Source organism: Lolium rigidum, chromosome 7, assembly GCF_022539505.1.
Source record: "Lolium rigidum isolate FL_2022 chromosome 7, APGP_CSIRO_Lrig_0.1, whole genome shotgun sequence".
Lineage (NCBI taxonomy): Eukaryota > Viridiplantae > Streptophyta > Magnoliopsida > Poales > Poaceae > Lolium > Lolium rigidum.
Genome location: NC_061514.1, coordinates 191,304,421 through 191,317,386, shown reverse-complemented (window position 1 = coordinate 191,317,386; position 12,966 = coordinate 191,304,421).

Sequence of the window (12,966 nt, the reverse complement as noted above, 5' to 3'; positions counted from 1 at the left end):
AACTTCCTTCCACAGCTTGATCTTCCGAAATATCGCATCCCGACGGTGCTTTTTCCAGCGAGAATCTCGGCTCCGGTGCTCAATCTCCAAGTAATCATGAAACATGCAAAATAGATGAAATAACATAAGTATTGTGTCCCAATATGAAATATATCAATGAATAACAGCAAATTATGATATAAAATAGTGATGCAAATTGGACGTATCACGTATCAGTCACCACAGCTGGTATCAGAGCAAATGCTTTGACCCTAGAATTAAAACCCTTTAAAGGAGACCTATAGGTTTGGCAGTGTCTATAGGAAGTTGTCTTAGCTAAACCAACTATTCTTGTGACTTGAGATGGGTATTCACTTGAGAATAATCCTGACACACTTGAGTCAATCTTTCTTATCTATTCTTCTTGAGTACATTGGATTAGTTATCTTGCTTCATTCCAAATTATTAGAACACCATGGGAGCTTAAGATAATGGTGGTAGTAGACCACAATTGGTATACAATACATGGTAGTCCAAAGAAAGGATACAACCATAAGGCAGATATCCTATTGGAAGAAGTATACCAATGCAAGTTATGGTTAAGTAAGAGTCATTCAAAGTACTAAGATGAATGATATTAAATGAGGAAGATAAGTTATATGAGGTAGTATATACCTATGATGAGTCAATCATGGGAGGTGAGGAAGAGTGATAGGAGTTATATAAGTCTAGTTTTCATGGTAGAGTTGGTAACCATATATGATTCACTTGAGAATCATGATGTGATGGAGTAGAACATCATGAGTGAGGCAACAGGAGTATGATGGGGAGTAAGGATTTAAGGAATAGTTTAAAAACTTAGGCCTTAAAATCCTGGCAACTGTGCCAAGTATGTTAGAACCATAGTGGCATGGATAGTCTAAAGAAAGCCTTATTAGAGCATATCACACAGAGAAGTCCTGGAATTATAGGTGGTATATTCTAACCATCATGTGTTTAGAGTAGCCATGTTATAGTCTCAAGAGATCATGTGAGGTTAGTTTTTAATTGAATGGAAGGTAAGTTAGCACTTTCCGAGGAAATTAGGTCAACCACAACTATTCTAGACCAATTTGCTCAAGTTTATTTGATTGCAATTGAGCAATCGAGGTAAATACTGAGACAAATAATAGGAATCCATATACATGTGCTAAGTATCGCAACCTAAACCTATCTTATGTGGTGATATATGATACGTCTCCGACGTATCGATAATTTCTTATGTTTCATGCCATATTATTGATGATACCTACATGTTTTATGCACACTTTATGTCATATTCGTGCATTTTCTGGAACTAGCCTATTAACAAGATGCCGAAGTGCCAGTTGCTGTTTTCTGCTGTTTTTGGTTTCAGAAATCCTAGTAACGAAATATTCTCGAATCGGACGAAATCAAGACCCGGGTTCCTATTTTCACCGGAAGCATCCAGAACACCCGAGAGCCGCCGGAGGGGGCCCCGTGGGCCCCGGATGATAGGGTGGCGCGGCTCGGGCCCCGGCCGCGCCAGCCTATGGTGCCGCCGCCTCTTCGACCCTCCGACGCTGCCCTTCCGCCTATTTAAAGCCTCCGTCGCGAAAACCCCGATACGAAGAACCACGATACGGAAAACCTTCCGCGAGCCGCCGCCATCGCGAAGCCAAGATCCGGGGGACAGGAGTCTCTGTTCCGGCACCTGCCGGAGCGGGGAAGTGCCCCCGGAAGGCTTCTCCATCGACACCGCTGCCATCTCCACCGCCATCTTCATCACCGCCGCTGCTCCCATGAGGAGGGAGTAGTTCTCCATCGAGGCTAGGGGCTGTACCGGTAGCTATGTGGTTCATCTCTCTCCTATGTGCTTCAATACAATAATCTCATGAGCTGCCTTACATGATTGAGATTCATATGATGATGCTTGTAATCTAGATGTCATTATGCTAGTCAAGTGAGTTTTACTTATGTGATCTCCGGAGACTCCTTGTCCCACGTGTGTAAAGGTGACAGATGTGTGCACCGTGTGGGTCTCTTAGGCTATATTTCACAGAATACTTATTCACTGTTGAATGGCATAGTGAGGTGCTTATTTAAATCTCTTTATGATTGCAATGTGTTTGTATCACAATTTATCTATGTGCTACTCTAGCAATGTTATTAAAGTAGTTTTATTCCTCCTGCACGTGTGCAAAGGTGACAGTGTGTGCACCGTGTTAGTACTTGGTTTATGCTATGATCATGATCTCTTGTAGATTGCGAAGTTAACTATTGCTATGATAATATTGATGTGATCTATTCCTCCTACATATGCATGAAGGTGACAGTGTGCATGCTATGTTAGTACTTGGTTTAGTCTTTTGATCTATCTTACACTAAAGGTTACTAAAATATGAGCATTATTGTGGAGCTTGTTAACTCCGGCATTGAGGGTTCGTGTAATCCTACGCAATGTGTTCATCATCCAACAAGAGTGTAGAGTATGCATTTATCCGTTCCGTTATGTGATCAATGTTGAGAGTGTCCACTAGTGAAAGTCTAATCCCTAGGCCTTGTTCCTAAATATCGCTATCGCTGCTTGTTTATCGTTTTACTTGCGTTACTACTCGTTACGTTACTACCGCTTGTTTACTCGTCCCGGGCAAAGCACTTTCCGGTGCCGTTGCTACTACTTATTCATACCACCTGTATTTCACTATCTCTTCGCCGAACTAGTGCACCTATTAGGTGTGTTGGGGACACAAGAGACTTCTTGCTTTGTGGTTGCAGTGGTTGCATGAGAGGGATATCTTTGACCTCTTCCTCCCCGAGATCGATAAACCTTGGGTGATCCACTTAAGGGAAACTTGCTGCTGTTCTACAAACCTCTCGCTCTTGGAGGCCCAACACCTGTCTACAAGAATAGAAGCTCCCGTAGACATCAAGCACTTTTCCGGCGCCGTTGCCGGGGAGGAAAGGTAAAAGGCTCTCATACTACGGTCTCGGGTAAAGTATTTTTCTCGGCGCCGTTGTGTGTGTGCTCGAAGCTATTTCCTTTAGATCCTGCAATTGCATCTTTTTGTTTCTTGTTTACACTAGTTTGGCATAATGGACAACAATGAGCTTCTTATTCTATTTCCTGATTTAAAACATGGATTGTTTGATGCGAAAATTAAAAAACCTATGAAATCTTATTTGCATGTCTGGTAGTAATATTAGTATGAACGCTTTGAACACCATTGTTGATAATGATATAGAAAGTTCTAAGCTTGGGGAAGCTGGTTTTCATGATCTTTTTAGTCCCCCAAGCATTGAGGAGAAAATTTTCTTTGATGATACTTTGCCTCCTATTTATGATGATAATGATAGTGGTCTTTTGGTGCCACCTACTATGGAGAGTAAATTTTGTTGTGATTATACTATGCCTCCTACACTTGATGAGAATAATAATGATAGCTACTTTGTTGAATTTGCCCCCACTACAACTAATAAAATTGATTATGCCTATGTGGAGAGTAATAATTTTATGCATGAGACTCATGATAAGAATGCTTTATGTGATAGTTATATTGTTGAGTTTGCTCATGATGCTACTGAAAGTTATTATGAGAGAGGAAAATATGGTTGTAGAAATTTTCATGTTACTAAAACACCTCTCTATGTGCTGAAATTTTTGAAGCTATACTTGTTTTATCTTCCTATGCTTGTTACTTTGCTCTTCATGAACTTGTTTATTTACAAGATTCATGCATAGGAAGCATGTTAGGCTTAAATGTGTTTTGAATTTGCCTCTTGATGCTCTCTTTTGCTTCACATACTATCTCTTGCGAGTGCATCATTAAAACTGCTGAGCCCATCTTAATGGCTATAAAGAAAAGAACTTCTTGGGAGATAACCCATGTGTTATTTTGCTACAGTATTTTACTTTATATTTGTGTCTTGGAAGTTGTTTACTACTGTAGCAACCTCTCCTTATCTTAGTTTTGAGTTTTGTTGTGCCAAGTAAAGTCTTTGATAGTAAAGTAAGTACTAGATTTGGATTACTGCGCAGTTCCAGATTTCTTTGCTGTCACGAATCTGGGTCTACCTCCCTGTAGGTAGCTCATAAAATTAAGCCAATTTACGTGCATGATCCTCAGATATGTACGCAACTTTCATTCAATTTGAGCATTTTCATTTGAGCAAGTCTGGTGGCCTAATAAAATCCATCTTTACGGACTGTTCTGTTTTGACAGATTCTGCCTTTTATTTCGCATTGCCTCTTTTGCTATGTTGGATGAATTTCTTTGTTCCATTACCTTCCAGTAGCTTTGAGCAATGTCCAGAAGTGTTAAGAATGATTGTGTCACCTCTGAACATGTTAATTTTTATTGTCCACTAACCCTCTAATGAGTTGTTTCGAGTTTGGTGTGGAGGAAGTTTTCAAGGGTCAAGAGAGGAGGATGATATACTATGATCAAGAAGAGTGAAAGCTCTAAGCTTGGGGATGCCCGGTGGTTCACCCCTGCATATATCAAGAAGACTCAAGCGTCTAAGCTTGGGGATGCCCAAGGCATCCCCTTCTTCATCGACAAATTATCGAGTTCCTTCTCTTGAAACTATATTTTTATTCGGTCACATCTTATGTACTTTACTTGGAGCGTCTGTTTGTTTGTTTCTATTTTTGTTTGTGTTTGAATAAATTGGATTACATCATGCTTGTGTGGGAGAGAGACACGCTCCGCTGGTTCATATGAACACATGTGTTCTTAGCTCATAGTATTCATGGCGAAGTCTTCTTCGTTAAATTGTTATATGGTTGGAATTGGAAAATACTACATGTAGTAACTCTAAAATGTCTTGGATAATTTGATACTTGGCAATTGTTGTGCTCATGTTTAAGCTCTTGCATCATATGCTTTGCACCTATTAATGAAGAAATACATAGAGCTTGCTAAAATTTGGTTTGCATAATTGGTCTCTCTAAAGTCTAGATAATTTCTAGTATTGAGTTTTGAACAACAAGGAAGACGGTGTAGAGTCTTATAATGTTTACAATATGTCTTTTATGTGAGTTTTGCTGCACCGGTTCATCCTTGTGTTTGTTTCAAATAACCTTGCTAGCCTAAACCTTGTATCGAGAGGGAATACTTCTCATGCATCCAAATACTTGAGCCAACCACTATGCCATTTGTGTCCACCATACCTACCTACTACATGGTATTTCCTGCCATTCCAAAGTAAATTGCTTGAGTGCTACCTTTAAACAATTCAAAATTTATCACCTCTGATTTGTGTCAATGTTTTATAGCTCATGAGGAAGTATGTGGTGTTTTATCTTTCGATCTTGTCATTTACTTCTGACGGACTTTCACAATGGACTAGTGGCTTCATCCGCTTATCCAATAATTTTGCAAAAAGAGCCGGCAATGGGGTTCCCAGCCCCGATTAATTAACTTGCATTAATAATTCTCTTCACATGTTTTGCTCGATTCATCAGTAAGCAACTTAATTTTGCAAATAGACACTCCTTCATGGTATGTGATTGTTGGAAGGCACCCGAGGATTCGGTTAGCCATGGCTTGTGTAAGCAAAAGGTTGGGAGGAGTGTCATCCATAAATAAAGAAAAACTAAACTAAAGTACATGTGTAAACAAAAGAGAAGAGGGATGATCTACCTTGCTGGTAGAGATAACGTCCTTCATGGGAGCCGCTCTTGAAAGTCTGGTTGATGAGGTAGTTAGAGTGCCCACTACCATTCGTTGACAACAACAAACACCTCTCAAAACTTTACTTTTATGCTCTCTTTATGTTTTCAAAAACCAAAGCTCTAGCACAAATATAGCAATCGATGCTTTTCCTCTTTGAAGGACCTTTCTTTTACTTTTTATGTTGAGTCGAGTTCACCTATCTCTCTCCACCTCAAGAAGCAAACACTTGTGTGAACTGTGCATTGATTCCTACATACTTGCATATTGCACTTGTTATATTACTCTATGTTGACAAACTATCATTGAGATATACATGTTACAAGTTGAAAGCAATTGCTGAAACTTTATCTTCCATTGTGTTGCTTCAATATCTTTACTTTAAATTATTGCTTTATGAGTTAACTCTTATGCAAGACTTATTGATGCCTGTCTTGAAAGTGCTATTCATGAAAAGTCATTGCTTTATGATTCAGTTGTTTACTCATGTCATTACCATTGTTTTGATCGCTGCATTCATTACATATGTTTACAATATGATCAAGTTTATGATGGCATGTCACTTCAGAAATTATCTTTGTTATCGTTTTACCTCGCTCGGGACGAGCGGAACTAAGCTTGGGGATGCTTGATACGTCTCCGACGTATCGATAATTTCTTATGTTCCATGCCATATTATTGATGATACCTACATGTTTTATGCACACTTTATGTCATATTCGTGCATTTTCCGGAACTAACCTATTAACAAGATGCCGAAGTGCCGATTCTGTTTTCCGCTGTTTTTGATTTCAGAAATCCTAGTAACGAAATATTCTCGAATCGGACGAAATCAAGACCCGGGTTCCTATTTTCACCGAAGCATCCGGAACACCCGAGAGCCGCGGAGGGGCCCTGTGGGCCCCGGATGATAGGGTGGCGCGGCTCGGGCCCCGGCCGCGCCAGCCTATGGTGCCGCCGCCTCTTCGACCCTCCGACGCTGCCCTTCCGCCTATTTAAAGCCTCCGTCGCGAAAACCCCGATACGAAGAACCACGATACGGAAAACCTTCCGGAGCCGCCGCCATCGCGAAGCCAAGATCCGGGGGATAGGAGTCTCTGTTCCGGCACCCCGCCGGAGCGGGGAAGTGCCCCGGAAGGCTTCTCCATCGACACCGCTGCCATCTCCACCGCCATCTTCATCACCGCTGCTGCTCCCATGAGGAGGGAGTAGTTCTCCATCGAGGCTCGGGGCTGTACCGGTAGCTATGTGGTTCATCTCTCTCCTATGTGCTTCAATACAATAATCTCATGAGCTGCCTTACATGATTGAGATTCATATGATGATGCTTGTAATCTAGATGTCATTATGCTAGTCAAGTGAGTTTTACTTATGTGATCTCCGGAGACTCCTTGTCCCACATGTGTAAAGGTGACAAGTGTGTGCACCGTGTGGGTCTCTTAGGCTATATTTCACAGTAATACTTATTCACTCGTTGAATGGCATAGTGAGGTGCTTATTTAAATCTCTTTATGATTGCAATGTGTTTGTATCACAATTTATCTATGTGCTACTCTAGCAATGTTATTAAAGTAGTTTTATTCCTCCCGCACGTGTGCAAAGGTGACAAGTGTGTGCACCGTGTTAGTACTTGGTTTATGCTATGATCATGATCTCTTGTAGATTGCGAAGTTAACTATTGCTATGATAATATTGATGTGATCTATTCCTCCTACATATGCATGAAGGTGACAGTGTGCATGCTATGTTAGTACTTGGTTTAGTCTTTTGATCTATCTTACACTAAAGGTTACTAAAATATGAGCATTATTGTGGAGCTTGTTAACTCCGGCATTGAGGGTTCGTGTAATCCTACGCAATGTGTTCATAATCCAACAAGAGTGTAGAGTATGCATTTATCTGTTCTGTTATGTGATCATTGTTGAGAGTGTCCACTAGTGAAAGTCTAATCCCTAGGCCTTGTTCCTGAATACTGCTATCGCTGCTTGTTTACTGTTTTACTGCGTTACTACTGTTACGTTACTACTGCTTGTTTACTGTCCTGGGCAAAGCTCTTTCTGGTGCCGTTGCTACTACTTATTCATACCACCTGTATTTCACTATCTCTTCGCCGAACTAGTGCACCTATTAGGTGTGTTGGGGACACAAGAGACTTCTTGCTTTGTGGTTGCAGGGTTGCATGAGAGGGATATCTTTGACCTCTTCCTCCCTGAGATCGATAAACCTTGGGTGATCCACTTAAGGGAAACTTGCTGCTGTTCTACAAACCTCTGCTCTTGGAGGCCCAACACTGTCTACAAGAATAGAAGCTCCCGTAGACATCAATATATACTACACATCCGAGCCTGATGTTTAGGAATGTCTTACCCAACTATTATATTCAGGCATATAAGGATGTGTATTATAAGCACAAAGCTGGATTTTCTTAGATTTTTATTGGATTTTCATTGATTGACTAGATCCATACATGAAGTTTGGCTTTGATATGCAAATGCATGTTGCAATATCAAGCTCTTACTTGATGCTATAGGTCTAGAGGGTAAAGGTATTTGTGTGAGGAAGTGACGAATTCTGAAGATTTGGAAGACATTATGAAGGTTCACTTGAAGAAGGAAGTCAAGTTGTGGGAAGCAACCACAACGATCTGAAGATAGGACAAATCAAAACTCACTTTCATCCTCAATTAAGGAGTACTTCAACATGGAAGTACCATGAAAATGAGAAAAATAGAGAATATGGAGCAGTAGAAGTGGAACCATATTCATTATGGAGGAAGGAAATGCAAGTGAAGTCACCTACGATACTATTTTGATAGCGTCAATAAGTGAATTTCTTGCAAAACCAACCCTGGAAGAAGGAAAATAGACAAGTGAAGTCGCAGTTGTTATAATAGGACCGCAGTTGAGATAGAATAATCATGAAGAGAAAGCATGTGAACTGAGGTAGATATTAACGAAACCATAAAAGTATTCGCATTTGGTAGGTAGATGTTGACTAGAACCATAAATAGTCCACAGCTGGTATCAAATAAGCCACATCTGGTGCTAGATAGTCTGCAGCTGGTATCAGATAGTCTGTAGCTTGAACATTCCTTTACTCTAAAAGAAACAGGGATTTCGTAGCTGGTAACCATTTAGTCAGAGGATTCACCTCAGATACCCATAATTGTGTGGATACACCGCAAGAATTCTTCATGAGACTCTAGAAAAGTACAAACTATAAGCCAGACCAAGACCAATCTTCTAACCTTGGAGTTTAATGATTATGAGGAAAGATCATTAGTAAACTCCAAGGGGGAGAGGAAGGCTGAAGGAGAAGTATTAATATACGATTTGGAGTATGACAGAAGAAGAAGAAGGTCTGAATTGAGAGGAAGTTCGATCTTTTTTCATAAGGTTGTTGGGAAGTATCCATATAAAAGTATTCTCAGTAGGATGTCAGACCAGAAGGCGAGGTTCATATCTCGAAGAAGTAAGGGTTAGACCCTAACTTGAGTGGGTAATTGATAATTACTCAGAAGTAAAAGAGCTCAAGTGAGTCAAAAATATGGAAGTTGGATAATGAAGATGTTGGAGGACAATTAAAACCTAAGAAGACTAAAGACCGAAGGAGTTTGACCATACCAAAACTAAAAATTATTAGAAAGATTCCTTTCATGGAACCTAAAGAAACCAAAAGGAGGATAACTAGCATAAACTAGAAGCCATGTGACATAAGCATCCCCAATGGGCCTACCGAAGATGGTACCCGGGGTTTACTGAAGGCCCACGACCCGAAGTTTATGAAGCCCGGAAGCCCAATTAAGAGATTGTTTGGAAAGATAGAGTTGTACCAGGAATAATGACTTGTAACTATTACGGGACGAACTCAAAGAGTCTCCCGAACTTTGTAACTTGTACATCATGAAACCCTCGGCTCCGCCTCCTATATAAGGGGGAGTCGAGGGAGAAAGAGAGGATCGATTTCATTGTCATCACAACCCTAGTTTTTAGCAGTCGAGTACTTTTCCGGCTAAACCCTCGAGATCTACTTGCCCTCTACTTCCTACGAAAACCCTAGTCTACAATCTGTAGGCATTGACAAGTTGATACCTTGTCACCATGATTGGACGGACTAAATGAGTCTAATCTATTCGTAGGAATAAACCACCAGGATCATGCCTATTGTAAATACCTTACCAAGAACCATTACTATAGTTATGGTAGTAAGGGAAAACAATACCTTACCTTAAACAAATCTTTAAGAATTAAGCTTTGGGATCACCGCAGCTGGTAGAACCAAGCTTTGGATACCCAGATAGGAAGCTGTCACCACAATTATTAGTAAGGTCCATTAGTACAATAAGATGTCCTAATTCAAGGATCTTTGAAGAGCAAGACAATAAGCTTAGAGTGTTGGAAGAAATCATAGAATTAAAGAAAGTATCAGCGTCAGACATCAGAAGACTCCAGGAAGGATCTGGACAAGGGACATATCCAATTATGTCTACCGAGATCACCATGGAGTTTGAAAGGATCGTTGTCTGTTTCAGTCAGTTCCTCATTCCGAAACATGAGAGCGTTCGAACTTCGGGACGAAGTTCAGTTTATGGGGGAGAGGCTGTAATATCCCAAGTTTAGAGGCAACAAAATGAGAGAACACCAAAGTGTGCATTGCATTCATGCATAGAAAATCCGGGGAATTTTCTCGCTTTCAAATAAAACTTACCACAGTAACTGAAGTTTCACTTGACTTACTGGAATTGAAGTAGATCATCAAGTCAAGCGATATAAACTTCACTGTGATCTTTGCTAAAACCTTGTTTTGGGTAGAGATCAAATCATCTCAAGCTTTGCCACCTCATGCTCAAAGGATTGCTATGGATGAGGGCATGACAACCAATCACCTTACTCATCAAACCAAAACAAGAGTCACCACCTATGTGTCATGATACTAGAGCTTGCCCAAGCCTATAAATAGAGCCACACCCTTCATCCATTTGCTCATCTAGTACCATGATACAAGGGATCAAACACTTCAGACCTTCCACGTGAATTAGCTAGGATAAAGATGAAGAAGCTAGGAGGTGGAGGCATACCACAAGATGCAGGTTTATCAGATTTCCTGAAGAACAAGCTACAGAAGATACCAACGTAGAATTCCTAGGCAAACCCTATATTTAGAGGATCATATCATCATCTCTTGAGTAGGACCTTAGGCTATTCCAAGACATTTAGAAGTGAGAGGGATTATAGATGCTAACCATAGCCATGTCTATCCTAGAGAATATAAGACAAGTACTAATCCTAGTTGTTCAAGTCAACATTTGATATTGGAGAGGAGAAGCAGGCTTCACTAATGAATCCTTGTAAGACCAATACTTTGATCATGACAAATTGAGTAATGATCATAAACCCTAAGAATCTAGATGAGTGTGATGAGAGAAATAATAAAGAGAGATTAGTGAGAAATAGTTGATCATGTCTAATGCCTGATCTCACCTTGTAGATTTAAATGATTAGATAAATCTATATGATATATAAGTAGATACAATCTATCACATGAAATGATAGGTAGATCACTAGAAGTTAACCCCAGACCAATCCTCATGCCTTGAATGGAGAAGTAATAGCAATACCTTAAATCTTGTTTATCCAAACACTTGAGAAAAATTTAGCATTGCCTTGATACAAGAATTCTAACAAATGAGGAGAATAACCTTATCCAATAAAATCATAACCAAAGCTTATGTCCATATCCTAATCCTAGTTGTGTATCACATGGGTGATCACCACTACAACTCTAGACCACATTTGAATTTCAATCCAACTACCACTTGGGATTATAAGTAGAACCCTGCCATGCCTCATGCCAATTTATACTTCAAATAGTGAAGCATCATCAAAACCCTAAATCCTTTCATATAGGATCTATCCTAAATAATTTAAGTTAAAGCTTGTTAGTGAAGATTGGTGATTATAGAGTTTATATCACCACTTTCCTTAAACCCTTAGAAACAATTCTCCACATGAAATCATGATCCAACCCTATCCTCAATACCATTTACTTTAAACTCTAGCCCTAATTAAATAAACATGAATAACCAATGTGGTTAAGCACTCTAGTAAAATCTAATACTATGTTACCATGCCTAGGTTATAAATTTTCAAATAACTTAAACAAATTTGGTTCTTAAAACAAAAAGGAATTGAGATAAATATCTAAACCCATTTCTATATTAATTGAACCTCACAAAACATCAAGCTCATCATAAATTAAATATTTATTCAAACAACAAAATATCCAGTAAGCATTGTTATCAAGTTATATTGATATTTAAATATTTAGAACCTGCAAAACGAAATAGAAATCAATTTGAATTTAAATATCAAATTCAAACCAGAATATAAAACAGAAAATAGAAAAGAAAATAGAAAATAGAGAGAGGGAAGGACTTACCACCGTGGACCTCAGCAGCCCAGCAACAACCCAGGAGCAAGCCCAGACGCCAGCCCAGTCAACGAACGAAGCAGCCCACGCCAACTTACCGATTCGTGAGCAGAAGATCGTCTTCTTCCTCCTCTCGCTCGCATGCTCGACACGGCGTCGCCGCCGACCACATCTGCATCGCCGATAAGTATGCCCGGACGTTGCAGAAGGTTCCATAACCTTTTCCAATCCCTCTCGCGTCCGAAATATCTCCTTCACGCCAAGATTCGTGCCCGACTGTAGCTCACCGTCACTCGTAGTATCCCGGCCATCGCCGTCGACGAAAGGACGAACCAGAACTCGCCTCGCTCTATAAATATGCCAGGAGCTTCTCCAGGAAAACCTAGAACCTCGCTGGCCATCTATTTCTTCTCAGACGCCCTCCAGCTCTCGCGTTCTTCCACTTATTGTTACCGGCGTTGAGCACGGCACCGTCGAATGGGGTCATCCCAGAGCCCGTGGCGTAGCTCAGTCGACGCGCCTGATCTCGTAGATCATCTTGGTAGAGTACAACATCAATGGCAGCTCGGTGCCGTGCCAATTTTGGGATTCCCTTTCTCGATATTCCGCCAGTAATGGCTAAATCGAGGTCGACTCCGGCCGCAATCGTCGTCACCGACTACACCATCATACTCATGGTAAGTTTGCGCGTCTATAGAGCCCGATCTTGCTTCCTAGAGTGCATCCTAAGTCGAGTTCGTGTTTTGGCCGAGCCGCGCCACCCGCGGTTGAGTTCGCCGGAGTAGCTCCGGTGACCTATAGGTGGTGGCGTTGATGCTCACGTACTCAGTATCGAGTCGCGGTTCGAACACACTTCAAATCACCGTCTATAGTGCCCTGTAGC